Source organism: Schistocerca gregaria, chromosome 2 (genome assembly GCF_023897955.1).
Source record: "Schistocerca gregaria isolate iqSchGreg1 chromosome 2, iqSchGreg1.2, whole genome shotgun sequence".
Lineage (NCBI taxonomy): Eukaryota > Metazoa > Arthropoda > Insecta > Orthoptera > Acrididae > Schistocerca > Schistocerca gregaria.
Window position 1 is genome coordinate 49466832 of NC_064921.1, and position 20073 is coordinate 49486904.

Consider the following 20073-nt stretch of genomic DNA (forward strand, 5'->3'; position numbering starts at 1 on the left):
AGCGCATAAAGCTTCACTCAGAACTGCAGAAGTCTCATCTGTTACACCTCCTTTTTGCGTAATACTAGTGTCGATCGTCAATTAAAGTTCACGGTGTTCACATTTGCCACTTGAAGTAAAAATCTGAAACGCGATGATTTTCCTGTTATATAGTTATTGAGAAGCCACATCAGCCACTGTAATTTACGACAAGTTAGATAAGTTATTAAAGATAATTGAGGGTCACTGTAGACCATTTTGATAGTTTTTCTCTTTTGTGAAACTGAATTTAAACCTAGATTATAGATGTGATATGGCATAGGTCGTCCTTCGATCCATTGTAGAACTTGGAAACCCACTCAGGGAATATTCGTTCACATTTTTGTTGAACGCAGTTGGTTTTTACCATCCTGTATTGAAACATTTCCCTTTATCAATAGTGCAATTTATAAACAATGCTTTGTGAGTAGAATAAAATTTCCAATGGTAAACTTAAGTGCTTTTTCGACGTTATTTTACCAGCTAACTAAAAATAGGAAAGCCTTGAACCCCTTCCACTAAATTTAGTTAGTATTAAGATTCTTTTACAGGGAGTGCAGTGGAGCTTACGCTGAGATCATTTAGTATTTGGTTATATCATCGCTAGTCTCACTGAACTCTTCTGAATTCTACATGTCACGTGTGGTCTGGCGTCTCCTTACCAGCAACAGGTCCCAGGTTCAAACTAGTCAATTCCCTAAAAAACACGCTGAGAGCGTCGTTGCGCGAAAGTGGTAGGGAGACACGATATAGGACAAACAGACACCACCATGAATGTTTAGAATTTGCCCCTATTTGCTTCGCTAGTACCCGTCTCTGGGCACCAGTCTTCCTCTAGGGGTTGAGGTCTCTGGCACTAGCTACACATTTTCTTGGATGGTCTTTATACACGCACCTAGGCCACTAATATATGGACTAGTTTCAAAGCAACCAATGTACATAGCAGTGCGTAAAGCAGAGTGGATTTAATAGCATGTCCTACCTTATTTGTAGTGCAGTTGGCATATGTTATTGCGTCTCTCGATGTCCACTTTCGTAATGGTAGGAGAAGTGGCACACGTGGTACTCACGTGTAGGAGGGCAGAGGGAAGCCCTGGGCGGCGCACGGCAGCTCCACGGGCTGCCTGTAGCGCGCCTGCACGTGGCTGCGGGAGTCCGTGATGCGCGGCGGCACCGAGCTCTGCGGTGACGTCACCAACAGTCTGCAACACGACGAGGCACACGTCAGCTGCAATGTTCTCTTGTCCAGGGAGCGCAGGTTCAAAGTGGGTCCGAAAATATTTCGGGCCCCTCAAGATATGCAACCCACCATGTAAGTTGATTGGTTGGTTGGTTTGGGGTATAAAGAGACCAAACTACAGGGTCACCTGTCTCCTTTGTAAGTTGGAGTATATATCTTGAAAGAAACTCTACCCTGTACCATCGAAAATATTTAATATCAAAACTTTCCAAGAGAGACCGTTCCCCTGCAGCCCAAAATCTAGCTAGTGGCAACATAGAAGTTACGGTCTAGTGCCCCAATGAGATTCTGACGATTCCAGCGACGCACTGCTGGAGCCTTTGCAGACATAAACTACTCTGTGGTTGAGACAGAGACAGCATGAGAAGTTCGCCGACAGCTCGCAGTGGTGTTGGCTGCTTTCATCTGTGAATCGAAAATGGCTGCAGGCGAAAATAACAGTCATCTGCAGAGCTGAGACAACACTGGGGCATTGCCTTAGAGAGCTTGACAAAATCGCGTTATGCTATTGACTGAGGGAAGCGCTCGAAGCTACTGCACCCAGCCAACTCCAAATGTCAGGGATCGACTTAGGCCGACTCAACGATAGACGGAGACTGAATGGGACCTGCGGTACTGCTGTGCTTATGTGCGAAAGCACCGTCTAGTACAACTGCGCATCCCAGGATAGTGTCCCTCCTTCAATCTTGGAGTGAATGAACATCTTAGGATCATTCTCATGTTTGACTTAAACTACGTTATCCACTTTTAATCAATATAATCGTCATCATTTGCACCTTTGCCACAGCTATCGATCACTACCGTTGCCTGTCTTCTGTGCCACTAACTACACCAGCGCCTGTCGTCTGTGACGTCACTTATCAGTGTTGCTGAGTACTTCATCAACCTTCATTCGTGTCTGACCCCAAAGTCTCTGTGTTTGGTTCGCCAGCACTTGCCTCTCCTCCTGAAACCTTTGTCACTCATTATACTATCTGTTTAACGCTCTCACTACATCCGTCTCTCGTCCTGATCATCATTCCTATCCGCCTCTACTCCATATCTACAAACACATATAAACCTGCCAAAAAAGTCTCTGTCAAAGATGTGACAGTGAACGCACACCCGTCCCAGAAAAAAAAAGCACATAGTGACACCTGGATTCCACTTCCATTAGCTTCCAAATTTCTTTTCGGTCTCACACCTTTGCCTCAATCTGAGCAGCCCAAAAATGTTGGTTATCGAAACCCAATCCCTTGAAATAAAACACAGTGTATTTGATAACTCCTATCACAGGCTTCTGGGGTTTACAGAGAGTAGATAAAATTTTTATATGGTACACATGTCCAGAAATGTACCAGTTCCGTATAAAATTAGTTTTGAAGATCATATCACTATCAAATCATCCACTTCGCGGTATGTACATAAACTGAGAACAGAGTGCCATGATCAGTTCCTATTGTGATTATACGTCACATACAACGTTCATCCGACTACAACAACGGAGGGGAGAAACTGGTACACTACGTGATCAAAAGTATCCGGACACCTCCCAAAACATACGTTTTTCATATTAAGTGCATTGTGCTGCCACTTAATGCCAGGTACTCCGTATTAGCGACGTCAGTAGTCATTAGACATTGTGAGAGAGCGTAATTGGCCGCTCCACGAAACTCACGGCCTTCGAACGGGGTCAGGTGATTGGGTGCCACTTGTGTCATACGTCCGTACCTAGATTTACACACTCCTAAACATCCCTAGGTCCACTGTTTGCGATGTGATTGTGAAGTGGTACCGTAAAGGGTCACATACAGCACAAAAGCGTACGGCCGACCACGTCTGTTGACTGAGAGAGACCGCTGACAGTTAAAGAGGGTCTTAATGTGTAATAGGCATACATCTATCCAGACCATCACACAGGAATTCCAAGCTGCATCAGGATCCACTGTAAGTACAATGACAGTTGGCGGGAGGCGAGGAAACCACACATCACGCCGGTAAATGCCAAACAACGCCTCCTTTGGTGTAAGGAGCATAAACATTGGACGATTGAACAATGGAAAATTATATGTCGTGACGAATAACGGTACACAATGTTGCAATTCGATGGCAGGGTGTGGGTATGGCTAATGCCTTGTGGACGTCATTTGCCAGCGTACGTAGTGCCAACAGGAAAATTCGGAGGCGGTGGCGTTATGGTGCGGTCGTCTTTTTCATGGAGGGAGCTAGCACCCCTTGTGGTCTTACGTGGCACTATCATCACAGCATAGGCCTAAATTGATGTTTTAAGCACCTTCTTGCTTCCCACTGCTGAAGAGCAATTAGGGGATGGCGATTGCTTCTTTCAGTACGATTGAGCACCTGTTCATAATACTCGGCCTATGGCGGAGTGGTTACACGACAATGACATCACTGTAATGGACTGGCCTGCACAGGGCTATGACCTGAATCCTATAGAACACCTTTGGAATGCTTTGAAACGCCGACTTGGTGCCATGCCTTACCGACCGACATTGATACTTCTCCTCAGTGCAGCACTCCGTGAAGAATGGACTGCCATTCCCATAGAAAGCTTACAGCACTTTATTGAACGTATGCCTGAGAGAGTGGAAGCTGTGAGCAAGGCTAAGGGTGGGCCAACACCGTATTAAATTCCAGCATTACCGATGGAGGGCGCCACGAACTTGTAATTCATTTTCAGCAACTTGCCCGGGTACTTTTGATCACATAGTGTACATCCGCAGCTAGAATGGTTGACTGTGGTACTACATGGACACGACAAACTCTCAACTTTGACGAGGATGTCCTTTATTAGGTAGAAGAGAAGCTGACTACGAGTACTCTAAACATTGCCCATGCATTGGGCTCCTGTAGAGCACACAGGAAAGAGCTCATTGTCTACAGTGCATGCGTTCCGTGACGTGGAAAATCTGAATGCCATCCGACCGCCAAAATTATTTTACATAAAAACTCATTTCCAGAGACGTTTTCCCTATCAAAACTTCATGCACTAAGTCTCCTGTACACCCTGTAAACCCTACCCATACCCCTATATGACGACCTGATTAAGGTCTGTAAAGCTCACTCACTGTCTATATTGCAGAGCTAAAACTATCTCCCAGTAATCATTACTCCTATTGCTATGTAAAACTAGCAACTTATTACTATACCAAATCTGAATAACTTGGCTCCATACATCCTGCCAGTACACCAACCCTTCCAAAAAAGGTGCTTACGATGCTGAAGACATTAAGTGTGTTATCCCTCCCACATCTTTCAACACTTCTCGCGAGTCCACTGAATTGTACACTGAAGAGCCAAAGAAACTTATACACCTGCCTAATATCGTGTAGGGCCCCGGCGAGCACGCAAAAGTGCCGCAACACGACGTGTTATGGGCTCAACTAAAGGCTTAGTACTGGAGGAAACTGAAACCATGAAACCTCTAGGGCTGTCCATAAATCCCTACGAGTACACGGGGGTGGAGATCTCTTCAGAACAGCACGTTGGAAGGCAACCTATATAGGCTCATTAATGTCCATGAATTGGGTGTTTGGTGGCCAGCGGAACTATTTAAACTCAGAAGAGTTTTCTTGGAGACACTCTGTAGCAATTCTGGAAGTGTGGAGTGTCGCATTGTCCTGCTGGAATTGCAGAAGTCCATCAAAATGCATAGATGACACGAATAGAAGCAGGTGATCAAACAGGATGCCTACGTACGTGTCACCTGTCAAAGTCGGATCTGGACGTATCAGGGGTCCCATATCACTAAAACTGCACACGCCCCACAAGATTACAGAGCCTCCACCAGCTTGAACAGTCCCCTGCTGACATGCAGGGTGTATGGATTCATGAGGTTGTCTCCATACCCATACATGTCCATCTGCTCGATACAATTGGAAACGAGACTCGTCCGAGCAGGCAACATGTTTTACCAGCAGTCCAATGCCAGTGTTGATGGGCCCAGGTGAGGGATAAAGCTTGGTGGCGCACAGTCATCAAGCATACAAGAGAGAGCCTCCGGCTGCGAAAGCCCATGACGATGATGTTTCGTTGAATAGTCCGCATGCTGACACCTGTTTATGGCGCAGCATTGAAATCTGCAGCAATTTGCCGGACGGCTGCACTTCCGTCATGTTTAACAATTCTCTTCGGTCGTCGTTGGGCCCGTTCTTGCAGCGATATCGGAGATCTGATGATTCACTGGATTTCTGAAATTCACAGAACACTTGTGAAATGGTCGTTCGGGAAAGTCAGCACTTCATCGCTACGTCGGAGATTCTGTGTGTCATCGCTCGAGCGCCGACTGTAACACCACGTTCAATTTCACTTAAATATTGATAACCTTCCGTTGTAGCAGCAGATATAACATCTGCGCCGTACAATTGTTGTCTTATATATGCGTTGCCGACCGCAGCGCAGTATTCTGCCATTCTGCCTTTTTCCATACCTCTGTATTTGAATATGCATGCCTGTATCAGTTTCTTTGGCGCTGATGTGTATTACATCCAAACAATATGGGTACATCGTTGATAAACCATTCACGAAGCATTTCCCTCCACCAGACACCCTTGCCTAATTCTGTGTGCATACTATGCTGCATCTCACAGCAGACCCTGTTCTCCTGACCCTACTACTAGTCATATGCATGGCAATGCACCCCCTCCAGTTCACATCCACAAATCAGTTTTTCTTGTCTCTGTATTACTTTCATCTCCAATACCACAATATTATTACTCCACATCATCAAACCAGTGGCTAGCAGTTACATCCCAGACAATTGACACCATTCACTGTACAACAGTGCTAACATCAGCGTCACCCGCCAGAAACGCACCAACGCCGCTACCAACAGCATCACCGTCATCAAGGCCATATCTACACTAACAGTTATACCCCAGAAGTCAATTTTGAGTCCAACGTTATTTATTTTCTGTCCTACTACATTCTCATATTGAGCGAGGGAAATAGTAACGTCTGTATGCATCTACTGACACCTCAGTCTTTCTAATATTTTCATGATCCTGCGTTGTGCTCGCACAGTGGTCAGAGACTCTTCTCCTTTAAATTTACCCAAGAGGGTTTAGCGAGAACTATGTAGTCTTTCTTCAAGTGTCCCGAACAGTTCTTTTATACTTTCGTATGGGCTATACCGACCTGTTACCACGCTAATAAAGCGCCTCTGACGTCATGCCTACTTGATACGCACTCAGATCTTTGGAATAATATTGTTGCAATAGCACCTGATATACGATTTGATTTACTGATAGGGTTTTGCCAGAACCCTCCCATTACCCTTCGCTAAAACTGATTCTACGTGATCCCCCTCTAAGTATTTATATTATGTGATGTGCTATAGACATTCACTGCTAACTTTGGCGGCAGATACTACCGGGTTCTTTCTCTTTGTTCGAGACATTAAGCTTAATTTATATAATTTCAAGGGGAACTACCATGCACAACATCAAGTGGAAATTTTGTCCAGATTTTCCCGCGTTTCCTTACTATGTTTCGACGACAATACTCGCCCCTGTACATCAGTTAACAATCTTATAGCCGTGTTGATCCTCTCAGATAAACCCTTTACGTACAATGAAAATGTCCCACTAGGTTGCCTACGGGCTCACCGAATACGTTTCTTACGTTTCTGCGGAACATTCGAGAACCAGACTCCGTCCTTCAGTGACTGCCTTAGCGTTCATACCTCATGACTCACTCCGTTCGGAAAACATGGAGTTGCGTCACGTACGAGACTACATAAATTATCCTATTCTTTTGAAATCGCTGAAACACAAGCTGATGCTTGTTTATAGTAGCATACCCTGAAGCAAGGTGTTAGGGTGGGCATGGAAGATGGAACATTTATAGATATGAAACGTTCCGAAAAGAAGCTGTTATGGAAATAGGCAATCATTTTGGAAATTGTGCATTGAACAATATGGACGTTTCACAATATGTAGCGTGAAAACCTAAAGGAGATAAAAATGTTTATGAAGATAACCACGAAAGATAAGCCATGACTTAACATATAGGCGGAGAAAAACTGCAAAAAAAAGCGGAGACTTTTAACCGAAAAGGAAGACGTTCATAAATACTGGCTGTAATATATCAGAGCAATTGAAAAGTATCGTAATAGTGGGGAGGTCTGTTACGCATATTAATGACACTTTTGTATTCTTGTTGTATGCTACCCGTAATTCTGAAGTGACGATAAGGAGAAACGTTTCCTGGATTAGTGTGCACTGCAGTAAAAATATGTTTAGGAAAGATGAGCCTTACATTCAGATTGCATGATGGAATTATAGTGGACTGTTCTGTAGCACTGGTTGGTTATAACTGAAGTGCTGCTGTTCACTTGGTAGATATTCTAATACGTTAATCCGGAACTGATTTACGCTGAAAAAAAAGTTCCATTAATGGCCACCGTGCCAAAATTCTGGCGTTATACAGCATCTCGTGGAAGTCTCCGGTGTTCTTATTCAACAAACTGTGTAAGCGGCGGTTGATAATAGAATTCCTTTCGCACCTGTTTGACCTTTTTTGCCTGCGCCCCATTCCTAATCGACTAGATATTGAAACATTTCTATTCGCCTTTCTTGCATTCGCAGCGCCAGATTTGCACGTGGTGGCCAAAATTGAAATAATTATTTTGCATTGGAATCGGTTCCACTTGAACACATAGGAATGGCTATCAAGTTTCGCTGCCATAGTTTGACTACCGCCCACACTGGACCTCTGTGAGTAAATGCACCTTAATTACGACCATCTGGTGTAAGGTCGAGTTGGCTTCTCGTTACAGTTACGTTCGTAAATTTGGAAAAGAATATTTACTGATTCGACGACAAATTAAATCATCTTCAACGTACAGGCTAACTGCGCTGTTGCCAGTGAGCGTAATAATGTAAGCCGGAGTGATACATCCCATGGTATCGACTGCGACTATCAACAGCAGCATCACATTTTTTCATTTCATTGGCTTTCAGGACGTGCCCTTGCAGCCATCTCAGTAGTGTAATGTCAATAATGACGACACGGAGGTAATGGCAACACAGTACCCAGTCCTTAAGGTGAGAAGGTCTCCGACGCGACCGAGAATTGAACGAAACCCCTTTCGCTTAGCAGTCCGCCGCATTGACTGCACAGCTTTGGAGACGAACCAGCATCAGCAGTGAGCAATCTCAATCTGACGTTACAGGTGTGGTTGGCGCTGCTCCACGGCCTAATGTTTTTGAGACGAGTAGTAGCAGCGGTGCACAACCTCACACCCTACGCGTGGCCCTAAAGATGCCCAGACACGGGACGTGATTCTCATTGGTCGCTGCACGCCCTGAACCGCCTTCTGCATCTCGAGGAACACAACGTTCCTCACCGTGCTTTGCTATTGCAGAGATCCCCAGTGGCACTTGTCGACTGCATTTGGTGCGCTAATCACACAGTTTGCTTACAAAAATGGACGCGCGTAAAATAGTTACGTTAATTGTATTAGTGATCGTGGAAGAAGCGTGGAGAAAATCACGAAGAAGATTCTGGACTCGTCGACAGCTTGAATAGCGAAATGCTGGTACAGGAACACTACATACGCTGCACAACGATCTGAGCTATATTCTAGAAGACGTAATTTGTTAACTTAATCGAATCCCCGTCACATTTTCAGTTTTAAACTGAATGTTGTAAAGCGTAGTGTGTAGAACAAGGTTTTTGCTCACTGTGGAAACTTTCCAGTCATTCACCTATGCAATAATAATTGCATAAAATACTCTAACGGTTCGCCCATGACGATCGATAGTACATAGAAACTATTAAGATTGGAGAATGTGTTGAACAACGTTCCTGATCGGCCAGGTAGAGCCAGGTGTACGTGATTTGTCGAGTGCTAATATGTGAAAAAACTGTTATAGACGAAGTATCGCAGTGGCATGCAGTATCCAGAAGCGCTGGAGGAAGTACAGTACCTGGCCTAGACAAACCCATGGCCTGGACTGTTCCAGCACCGACAGCAGGGCGACAACACTCCGTTGGACATGGAGTGTGTGGACGCCACTGTTGCTGAACATGATGTGGATATGAGTGTTATTAACGTCAGTCGTTGCAGTGTGTTCCTGATAGGCTGAAGTAAATAATTTACCGGAATGTCGCAGCACATTTGAATCAAAACATCTTGACATATTCGAACTTTTTTACTTGCGGGTGTTAGTACCCATGTCATGTAATATAATGCATCGCGTATAGTGAAGTAACACGATACAAGAAGTCATGTCGTATGACATAACACATGTCGTCATGTCATCCAACATGGCATTTGGCATGTCGTGGAATATGTCACAACACATCATTAATGTTTAGGAAGCATGCATCCCTCCTCTGGAATTCCCCCTATTATAGATATAACCCTTCTCCCAAGTACTTTCTATTGTAGATGCAACCCATTTTATATAAGCACATAAATTTGTGTAGTTTTGGTATTACACCCCTCAACAGAGGGTGCGTCCAAGAGAACTCACTGCGCTGGAGGAGGAGGGTTGACTCGTAAAAAAGCGCTAATATGTCAAGAGGTTTTGATTTAAATGTCTTTGAAGCTGCCAGATACGTCTCCTTTTACATCCCGTCCCTGCCAAAGACATATTCGCCTTTTTTATGCTACGGTAGGAGCATTTTTTCATTCTGGTTTCCAAATTTTACTCTACCATAATTTTGATATTAGACCATCATACCTTGGCAAGCGATATAAATTTTTGTTGACTCGGATGACGATTGATCCGGGATAGTTTCCTTGACTGTCTTTCGAACCATCGTGGCGAAGTATAAAGTTTTCATGAAATAACACGATATAAAACTCGAAACGTCTCACAAGCTTGAAAAACAGAAGAAAGAACTCACAAAAAAACGTATTTTTTTGGTAGATTACTGAAAGCGAGTTATCAATTTTATCTTAAAAGTGCATTTTTTATTTATTTGATTGACATTAAACCGTTTCCGTATCTTCAGTTAACATATCAAAGAATTTTACCTGCTACATTTAGCTCCAATTTCTAAATGGTTCTGAGCACTATGCGACTTAACTTCTGAGGTCATCAGTCGCCTAGAACTTAGAACTAATTAAACCTAACTAACCTAAGGACATCACACACATCCATGCCCGAGGCAGGATTCGAACTTGCGACCGTAGCGGTTGCTCGGTTCCAGACTGTAGCGCTTAGAATCGCACCGTCACTCCGGCCGACTAGCTCCAATTTAAGCCATCGTGTTACGAAACGGATAAATATTATTCTATAAAAATAATTTTGATTGATTTGTCTACCTTCGTGCAAAGCTTGAACCAATTTGTACTAATTTAAAGTATAGAAGAGCAGCGCTTCAAAAACTTCCCAAAAAACGTAAAAACATGCTACCTCGACAATGGATAAAGATTCTCGGAGAACTAATATTTCGTTTTGATTTTATCTATTTATCTACATTCTTGCAAAGTTTTAAACAATTCGTATAAGTTTACTTTTATTAGACCAAGGTCCAATACACCGATGAACCAAATTGGAACCATGAATCTCGCTCCAGTCCGGAACTATTTAGTGGTGACAGTTTTGCGCACTAAATTAGAACGAATGACTGTTTATTCACGTAAAATCTGGAAAGTGCACATAAAAATGGTGCCATAACTGAGCAATCCCTTCAGCCCAATTAAAATCTCTTAAGAAAGGAATTAATCGTTTCTCAAAATTTGCCTAGTCGCCAGCTCCCTTTTATCCTTCAAAGCTTCCTTTATGCTAGAGTATACTGTCACATAGCTATAGTACGACAGACGGCTATACAGATGGCCGCTGGACTCTGCTAAACCAAAAACTTTTTGCCCCACGTTCCTATCTGAAATAGGAACCGAGCACCAAGAATCCCCAAAACACGATTCCTTGGGCGGCCTATTCAGGCGCCGGCCGGTGTGAACGAGCGGGTCTAGGCGCTAAAGTCTGGAACCGCGCGACCACTACTGTCGCAGGTTCGAATCCTGCCTCGGGCATGGATGATTGTGATGTCCTTAGGTTCGTTAGATTTAAGTTCTAGGGGACTGATGACCTCAGATGTTAAGTACCATAGTGCTCAGAGCCATTTTTGAACTTTTCAGGCATATTTGTTTGAGCGATTCAGCGCTGTAACGATATTGTGCCAGGTCAAGATTCTGTTTTCTTTGTGGTTGAATTTAATTGCTACTAAATAATCAATGATGTCCAGGGAATACACGACGCAATGCGTGCATTATGGAAAGTTCTAGAATATAATTGGACTTGTATTACAGCCGTTCTTTTGCTGGTGATTTGTAGTTTGAAGATGTTTCAGTGATAGTGATGTAGTTTTATTTTACTGAGGGAGTGACCAATATCCGGAGAGAAGTGAAACCACGAGACTTGACGTGCAGGGAAGAAGGTGAACTACAATGCAGTCAGGTCATTTTATTTGGGGCTACTTTAGGGATTTAATATTAGGCTCCCACTCCAGGTGGTCTCACATGGAACAGGACTGATATGCTTTGAGCATCCAGGATCGGATGTGTGTAAGGAAACAGACTGTACAACATCATCACCTAATCACTCTTCATGATAGGAAGAATGCCACACTGACAACTACAAGCATCTCGACAGGAGAAGCGGCACAATACAATATTTATAATAAATAACATCGAGTACTGCAGATCATACACATATATACGAGCACAACGCTATCTATTACGCTACAGTTTCATTAAAACAGCGGTGTATTTACGTGGACACATACAACTTGCACAAATGTCTGAAGGCTGTAACTACAGATACTATTTAATGTGTAAGTGCCACAGACTGTACAAAAAAAGTCGCACTTTTGATGTATCATCAATGCGCAATAGCACTGAAACAGGATACAATTACAGCATGAACGTTATAATACTAAGAGCATCGAATACGAGAAGCTTTTGACGTACGTAGTTTTCCGTCACTATATTGAAACAAATCGTACCAAAAAACGGCGCGTTTTTGAGAGATCCTCAATGTGCCAGTGATCTGGAACAGCATAGACTGATAGCACATGCGTTATAATACACAGTTCAACTTCATATTATTTCATCCAATATGGCACCTTCTAAGTTCTGCGTTGACGCGAAACAAATGTGGCATCTCATTGACCATGTTTCTCTGAGTAGGCGTCTTGTTCCTTTTATGCTTAATATAGCGTGGCGTGGAATTCGTAGTTGTGACGTCGCAAGGCTGGACTAGCCAGCGGACGCTGCCATGTCCTCTGAGAGCAACTCTCCGCCAGCCGACTACAGCAGACGAGGACGTGTTCAGCTTCAGCCCGAAGTGGAACGCAGCCATCGTCTGTGAGCAGGTCACCTGTCCTGGCCTGGCGATATCCTGTTACCACTGAGAAAGCGCCAGCCACACAATAAATATAGGGTGATTTTGTTAAATGGGGAACAACTGGAGGAAACCATCCCTGACAGGATACGGTCATAAGACCAGAAACACCTGCTGTAGATATTAATTCTCCGTGGATGAACAATGTAAATGCAGTACTCGGCATGCTGTGATGAGTCGACTGTAAAATGTCTACAAAGCGGCCCGAATGGAGCTCTGAGCCTCTAATAACGTGCTAACATGACTCAAGAGCGACTGACACACACGATAAAATGTGATATCCTGGAACCGAATGGTGTAAGGGACAGGATGAATGCATTGTTGCAGTCTCTTCACAAAGTGGGATCCATATATACGAAATATTTCAGGTGCACCTAAGGTAGAAACCTAAATGGAGCGAGGTAGGCTATGCAACTGAATTACTCGTCTGATGCATCAGCAAGATTAGATGCTGTTGAGATGTCTCCACCAAGAAATGTGGAAGTGAGCTGCAGTACCATTATGTAGTTGCTACATTACCTTTTATACCAATAGAAGCATACCTTCCAGTAGGTGAGGCAGGCTTACCTGCAAGAAGTGCAGACATGTCTCTTCTGAGAGCTGTTGCGGAAGGATACTGGCCCCACGACGAAGTTGCCAATAATCCCTCCTCCCTGCACCACACACACAGTGAGGCTGAGCCAGTCCTGATGGTTTGCTGGCAACAAACCATTGATAGTCTCCGTAGCACACAAGTTGGTGTTGTTGTCGAAACCATCCCTTGTAAAAATATCCTAATCTGTGAATAGGAGCCGGCCGCCGTGGCCATGCGATTCTAGGCGCTTCAGTCCGGTACCGCGCTGCTGCTACGGTAGCAGGATCGGATCCTGCCTCGGGCATGGATGTGTATCATGTACTTAGGTTAGTTACGTTTAAGTAGTTCTAAGTTCTAGGGGACTGATGACCTCAGATGTTAAGTCTCATAGTGCTCAGAGCAATATGAACCATTTTTTTGTGAATAGGAAAGCTGACAGAAATCGAGACATCGTGGTGGGCTATGCGTCGAACCAGCAAGAGAATTGTCGCTGTATAAGCAAGTCGTAGACAATGAGGTCTGCCCACGATAACTGCTAAGGATAGTGGTATTTGTGAAGAATGTTTCATATGGCCGCCTTGCTTCCCCGACGCTGGAGGGCCACACAACATATTCCGGCAAAGGGAAAACAGAAAAAAAGAGAGAGATGTAGCGACGGGGATTTATGTGTGCATGCGATAAATTCCTTCCCTCGAATATTTCCTCCTTTAATACCTCCTCTGCGTTGCCACGGATGCAGTGGCTCTGATCTCCTTTGTATTAAGGCTGCAGTACGCGCCAGGTGCCTAGTTGCTTCCATCGCTCTGAGTGGAATGCATAAGTTCTAAATGATGTCCACCAACCTTCAGTCTTCCATAGTAGTTCTCCCCTGCGCAGAAAACAGCACGTATGTTATCTTGAGACTATAACGAACATTAATCGAGGAACTGACATCGTATAAATGATGAAATTTCAATTGGTTCGTTTAAATGAGATTCCACTCGCCTTTTATTAGTTGTATACGACGTACTGTACAATTATAGTCCGCTTTACGAGTCTCAAATAATTTACAGACTTCTCACTTTCAAAGAGAATAAACAAAATGATTAGCTGTGTGCCTGCTTTATTGCTATCAAACTAGTTCTCAATTACATGTCTAGAACACCAGAAGTTACTAATTAAGCTCTTCACCAATACTGACCGCGGCAGACAACATGTCTGCCCTCTGAGACTACCGATCGAGCTCTTACATTTAGAAACTAGAGATTGCAACTGAAGTCTTAACTGATACCAACGGCGGCAGACAATGTGTATGTCCTCCAAGACTGCCTATCGCACCGTGATGTGACAGCCTAGCCACCTCGCCTGCCATCCAAGTAGGGTGCGAACCAAAGACCTCTGAAGTGCACGGTCTGTCTTTTCGTCTGGCATCTGTTTCTTATTCTGCTCGTAACTAATACTTTTGAAATAATGAAATGATAGCCTGCTATTGAGAGATACCTTTATACGAAATGCAAGTGAATTCACTGTTTAGTTTTTCTAGTATTAATAACAGATGTTTATCATTTTGGCTCGCTACTTCCGAACGCAGCAGCCAGTCGCGGAGAAAGACCACAACTTAGACTGTCTTCCTCACGACACGCGTACCAAATAAACCATCTGTCACCGACACTTCACTCATTACATCATCTTCTCACTTCTATCTTCTTAATTGCTCTAATAAGAGCTACTTGTAGCTGTATATGATGGCTGCGAACCTGGAAATATTACAACTGTGTATGTACTACGTCCACCCGCTATTCTTGGCTACCCATTCCCGTACGTGAGCCTGTCTCACACAGATGACGGAACACTGCTGGAAGCAATTTGTGGCTGGACTCCTAGTGAGGAGTACACTTTTCCCAGTAAAGTCATGCTTCCGCGCGCCCACTGTCATTTGCCAGGGCGTGTGCAAAGATGATATCGCCCTGGTCTTCGTTGATATACCGGGACATTATCTCTCAGCTCTGTAATAAACAACACTCGTCCATATTAGTGTCAGTGTAAACCGGCCGCGGAACCGCAGGAAATGTTTCCGCCGCCGCCGTCCAGACCTCCGCGTCCACGAATACAGTAGGGCCAGCAATGCAGCCGGGAAACCTAACGGTGTCAACGAAGGCTGTAACTGGCGCCCCCCTGGCAGCGCCCCCCTTGCCCGCTCCGGACATGGCAAATAACACAGCAAATAATGCCATCCTACACAGAACACCAACAACCTCATACATTGTCAGTACTTGTAATCCAACCCCTCCCTCCCCTCTCCTAAGTCCGCTCCTGCTTGCTAACGCCATTGCTTCCCTGAAAAAGGCAAGCAGACGACCCGTCAGCCGATCGCAATCCTCCCGAAACCCACCACCTCGACCCAGCCCTCCACCCGATCCAAATATCCAAAATCCCCCTCACACAAGTTCACCTCATCCAAGCAGCGACGTGCAAGGAAGGACCGCAAGGAGAGGCACATAATGAGCAAGAAGCAGTCCACCAACCCTGCTCCAACCACTTCCTCACCCTCTGAGGAAACTGCGCCCTCGACAGCACCTGTAGTCGCTCTGGGAGGGGATCAGGAATCAACTGACCTGGAAGGCAACCGCTTAACCGGACAGGACTCGGACGGTTTTGTGCTGGCGAAAAAGACCTTTCGCCAGCCGAGGCAACCGGCGGCCCGGGGAGTGGAACCCACCCCCAAGCTGGATGACACTGACGGCGGCGGTGCACAAATGCTGCGCAGCTAGCGCCATTCGACGGCCAACACCGCGGTTCTTGGTGTGTCCGCTGTGCCGTGCGTGTGATACCGCAGGAGCAACAGATTCCAGGCGTTGGCTGATGAACGGGAGACAACACGCGACACAACAGACACACAAGAACAAGCCACCCACCACCTCCCCCTGATTGTCGCAGAGTTTCCTCAAAACTACGAGGAGCTCTTCGAGTTGCTCAAGACAGAAATCGGGGGAGATAGTTTCCAGGCAAAACCCGCCGGAGGAGAGTCACAGTACACACACTCGAACACTACAACACAGTCAAAACGCTATTCAACACTAAAAAACATACCTCACTACACATTCTCTACAACAAAAACACGAAACAGAAACATAGTTATTAGAGACCTCCCAAGACGACTGTCCCCCGAGGCAATCAAAACAGACTTGACAGCCCAGGGGTACGTCGTCAAGGTGGTCCAGCAGATGGGCAGCATCGACAGCAAGTGGCCGCTGTACCAAGTAACACTCCTTGACACACCACAGAACAAGAGGGAGATTAAGATGGTCCTGGCTGTGCCTGTCACCACAGAGCCGCTGTGCCCTAAAAACAAGAGGGTGCAGTGCTTCAGGTGTCAGGACACTGCACCATGCCAGTGAAATGCAGGAAGTGCGCCGAGGCCCACGACACTAGGACTCGCACACTAAAACACGTGGACCCACAAATAAGGTGCGCACTGTGTGGCAAAAACCACGTAGCGGGTTACCAAGGTTGTGAGGTCAACACAAGACACACACAGCAGGCAAAGGGCGCAAAGGCCGCCCCCCACACACGTAAACAAAACACGTCAATCCGAACCAGTCACACAAGAAAACAAAATACACTCCTGGAAATTGAAATAAGAACACCGTGAATTCATTGTCCCAGGCAGGGGAAACTTTATTGACACATTCCTGGGGTCAGATACATCACATGATCACACTGACAGAACCACAGGCACATAGACACAGGCAACAGAGCATGCACAATGTCGGCACTAGTACAGTGTATATCCACCTTTCGCAGCAATGCAGGCTGCTATTCTCCCATGGAGACGATCGTAGAGATGCTGGATGTAGTCCTGTGGAACGGCTTGCCATGCCATTTCCACCTGGAGCCTCAGTTGGACCAGCGTTCGTGCTGGACGTGCAGACCGCGTGAGACGACGCTTCATCCAGTCCCAAACATGCTCAATGGGGGACAGATCCGGAGATCTTGCTGGCCAGGGCAGTTGACTTACACCTTCTAGAGCACGTTGGGTGGCACGGGATACATGCGGACGTGCATTGTCCTGTTGGAACAGCAAGTTCCCTTGCCGGTCTAGGAATGGTAGAACGATGGGTTCGATGATGGTTTGGATGTACCATACACTATTCAGTGTCCCCTCGACGATCACCAGAGGTGTACGACCAGTATAGCAGATCGCTCCCCACACCATGATGCCGGGTGTTGGCCCTGTGTGCCTCGGTCGTATGCAGTCCTGATTGTGGCGCTCACCTGCACGGTGCCAAACACGCATACGACCATCATTGGCACCAAGGCAGAAGCGACTCTCATCGCTGAAGACGACACGTCTCCATTCGTCCCTCCATTCACGCCTGTCGCGACACCACCGGAGGCGGGCTGCACGATGTTGGGGCGTGAGCGGAAGACGGCCTAACGGTGTGCGGGACCGTAGCCCAGCTTCATGGAGACGGTTGCGAATGGTCCTCGCCGATACCCCAGGAGCAACAGTGTCCCTAATTTGCTGGGAAGTGGCGGTGCGGTCCCCTACGGCACTGCGTAGGATCCTACGGTCTTGGCGTGCATCCGTGCGTCGCTGCGGTCCGGTCCCAGGTCGACGGGCATGTGCACCTTCCGCCGACCACTGGCGACAACATGGATGTTCTGTGGAGACCTCCCGCCCCACGTGTTGAGCAATTCGGCGGTACGTCCACCCGGCCTCCCGAATGCCCACTATACGCCCTCGCTCAACTGCACATACGGTTCACGTCCACGCTGTCGCGGCATGCTACCAGTGTTAAAGACTGCGATGGAGCTCCGTAAGCCACGGCAAGCTGGATGACACTGACGGCGGCGGTGCACAAATGCTGCGCAGCTAGCGCCATTCGACGGCCAACACCGCGGTTCTTGGTGTGTCCGCTGTGCCGTGCGTGTGATCATTGATTGTACAGCCCTCTCGCAGTGTCCGGAGCAAGTATGGTGGGTCTGACACACCGGTGTCAATGTGTTCTTTTTTCCATTTCCAGTAGTGTATGAGGGAGACATAGCTACTCTAGGGCAAATCGAAGGCAAACTCGTAATAGGTGGCGACTTCAATGCCAAACATCCTGATTGGTATTCTGGAGTAACGTCCAGAGCAACCGCCAGATTGCAGAAACTAGCGCGCAACCACCATTTCGAAACACGGGGTCCAGTCGAGCCCACACATTTTCCAAAAAATGGAGGCAGGCTAGACGTGTTGGACATAGCTCTCACCAAGAGGATTACGGGGTTTGTGACAGCGAGGACAATCAACAGAATGTCGTCCGACCACAACCCAGTGATTCTAGAGGTCGACGTGGGAGAATGGGTAGCACTCCCACGGTACCACACATCTTACAAACGTACAAACTGGGAGCGATACCTAGAAACTGTCGCCTCTGATATCGCTCGCGCTCCGCTACCTACTGCCGAAACAGTAGAACAAGCGCTACAAGACCTAACAGGTACCATCCTCCAGGCAGCAGAAGAGGCCACCCCTCCACAAAGGGATGGCCCGCCGCCGCAAATACAGCTCCCGGAACACTTACTCGTTCAAATTCGACATAAGAAGAGAGTGGAAGTTAACCAGAAACCAGGCCACAAGGAGGCTGCTCAATCGCTTACAGAGAGAGTTGATGGTAGCTCTCAATGAGCACAGAAACCAGCAATGGCAAAACCTCCTCACAGCCCTCAAAGTAGACGATCACACACTTTGGCAAGCAACCAAACAATTCACAAAAAGACGCGCTAGGATGCCGCCACTGCACGGCGAGCGGGGTCTGGCCTACAGCCATGCTGAAAAGGCCAACGCCCTCGCCGACACTTTCGAGAAGCAGTTCCAAGCGGCAGAACTCCAGGATGATGAGCATGAAAGAGTGGTCCATCGTTAACTGGCTGTCTTCCTCGAGGAGGGCCCAGAAGATGAGCCTACAGTTTTTGCCCCTGAAGACGTGGCAAAAGTATTTAGGTCTCTCCCCTTCAAAAAGGCGCCAGGACATGACAGTGTCACCAACCAGTTGGCCAACGTCTTCAACGAGATTACTCGTACCCGCGAGTTCCCAGCTTGCTGGAAACACGCGGAAGTGGTCGCGATACACAAACCAGGGAAAGACCCTCTATTCCCGCAGCACTACAGGCCGATTAGCCTTTTGCCAATCCTCAGCAAGATCTATGAGCGCCTCCTGATAAGACCCATACAGGAACATATTAACAGAGAGCAACTCCTGCCGGATTTCCAATTCGGATTCCGGCAGAACCACTCTGCCCCACAACAGGTCATGAGTGTGGTCGAAGCAGCCACAGAGGGCTTCACCCACAGAGGCTACTGCGGGATAGTGCTACTAGATGTAGCCAAAGCCTTTGACTCAGTATGGCATAGAGGGCTACTCTACAAGTTGTACACACAAGGGTTCCCCGGGAGCATAGTTAAGCAGATCAAAAGCTATCTCTCGAATAGAACTTTCTCTGTCAAAGTAGAAACAGCCACCTCCACCAAGACGCGTATTCGTGCTGGGGTGCCTCAGGGATCGGTCCTGGGGCCCGTTTTGTACAGTCTGTACACTGCAGACACACCAACGGCCCCCCTGGTGCATACCGCACAGTACGCCGACGATACAACCTTCAACACAAGGAATGCGAACAAGGACCTGGTCATCCGTAGGTTACAAAGGGTTTTAGATGACACAGAAACTTGGGCCTCTCGCTGGCGAATCACCATCAACTCCGAAAAGACGCAGGATATGCTGATTACCCGTAGGCTCGGAAGGCGCGAACCTCCTCAACGCCCTCCCCCCCCCTCCACCTTCACCTAAATGGAACCCAACTCCCCCGGCGTATAACCGCCAAGTATCTTGGCGTAACCTTGGACTCTCGCCTTACGTTGA

General features: G+C 46.6%; 1 long non-coding RNA gene across 1 annotated transcript in view; it reads right to left on the reverse strand.

Annotated features, from left to right (window-relative positions):
- Positions 1 to 1144: 1144 nt before the first annotated feature.
- The window catches only part of LOC126336289 (uncharacterized), a 58530-nt gene continuing 39601 nt past the window's right edge, over positions 1145 to 20073 (reverse strand). Inside the window, exon 3 of the long non-coding RNA XR_007564942.1 lies at positions 1145 to 1220. This is a non-coding gene — a long non-coding RNA (uncharacterized LOC126336289). The remainder of the gene's footprint in view (positions 1221 to 20073) is intronic.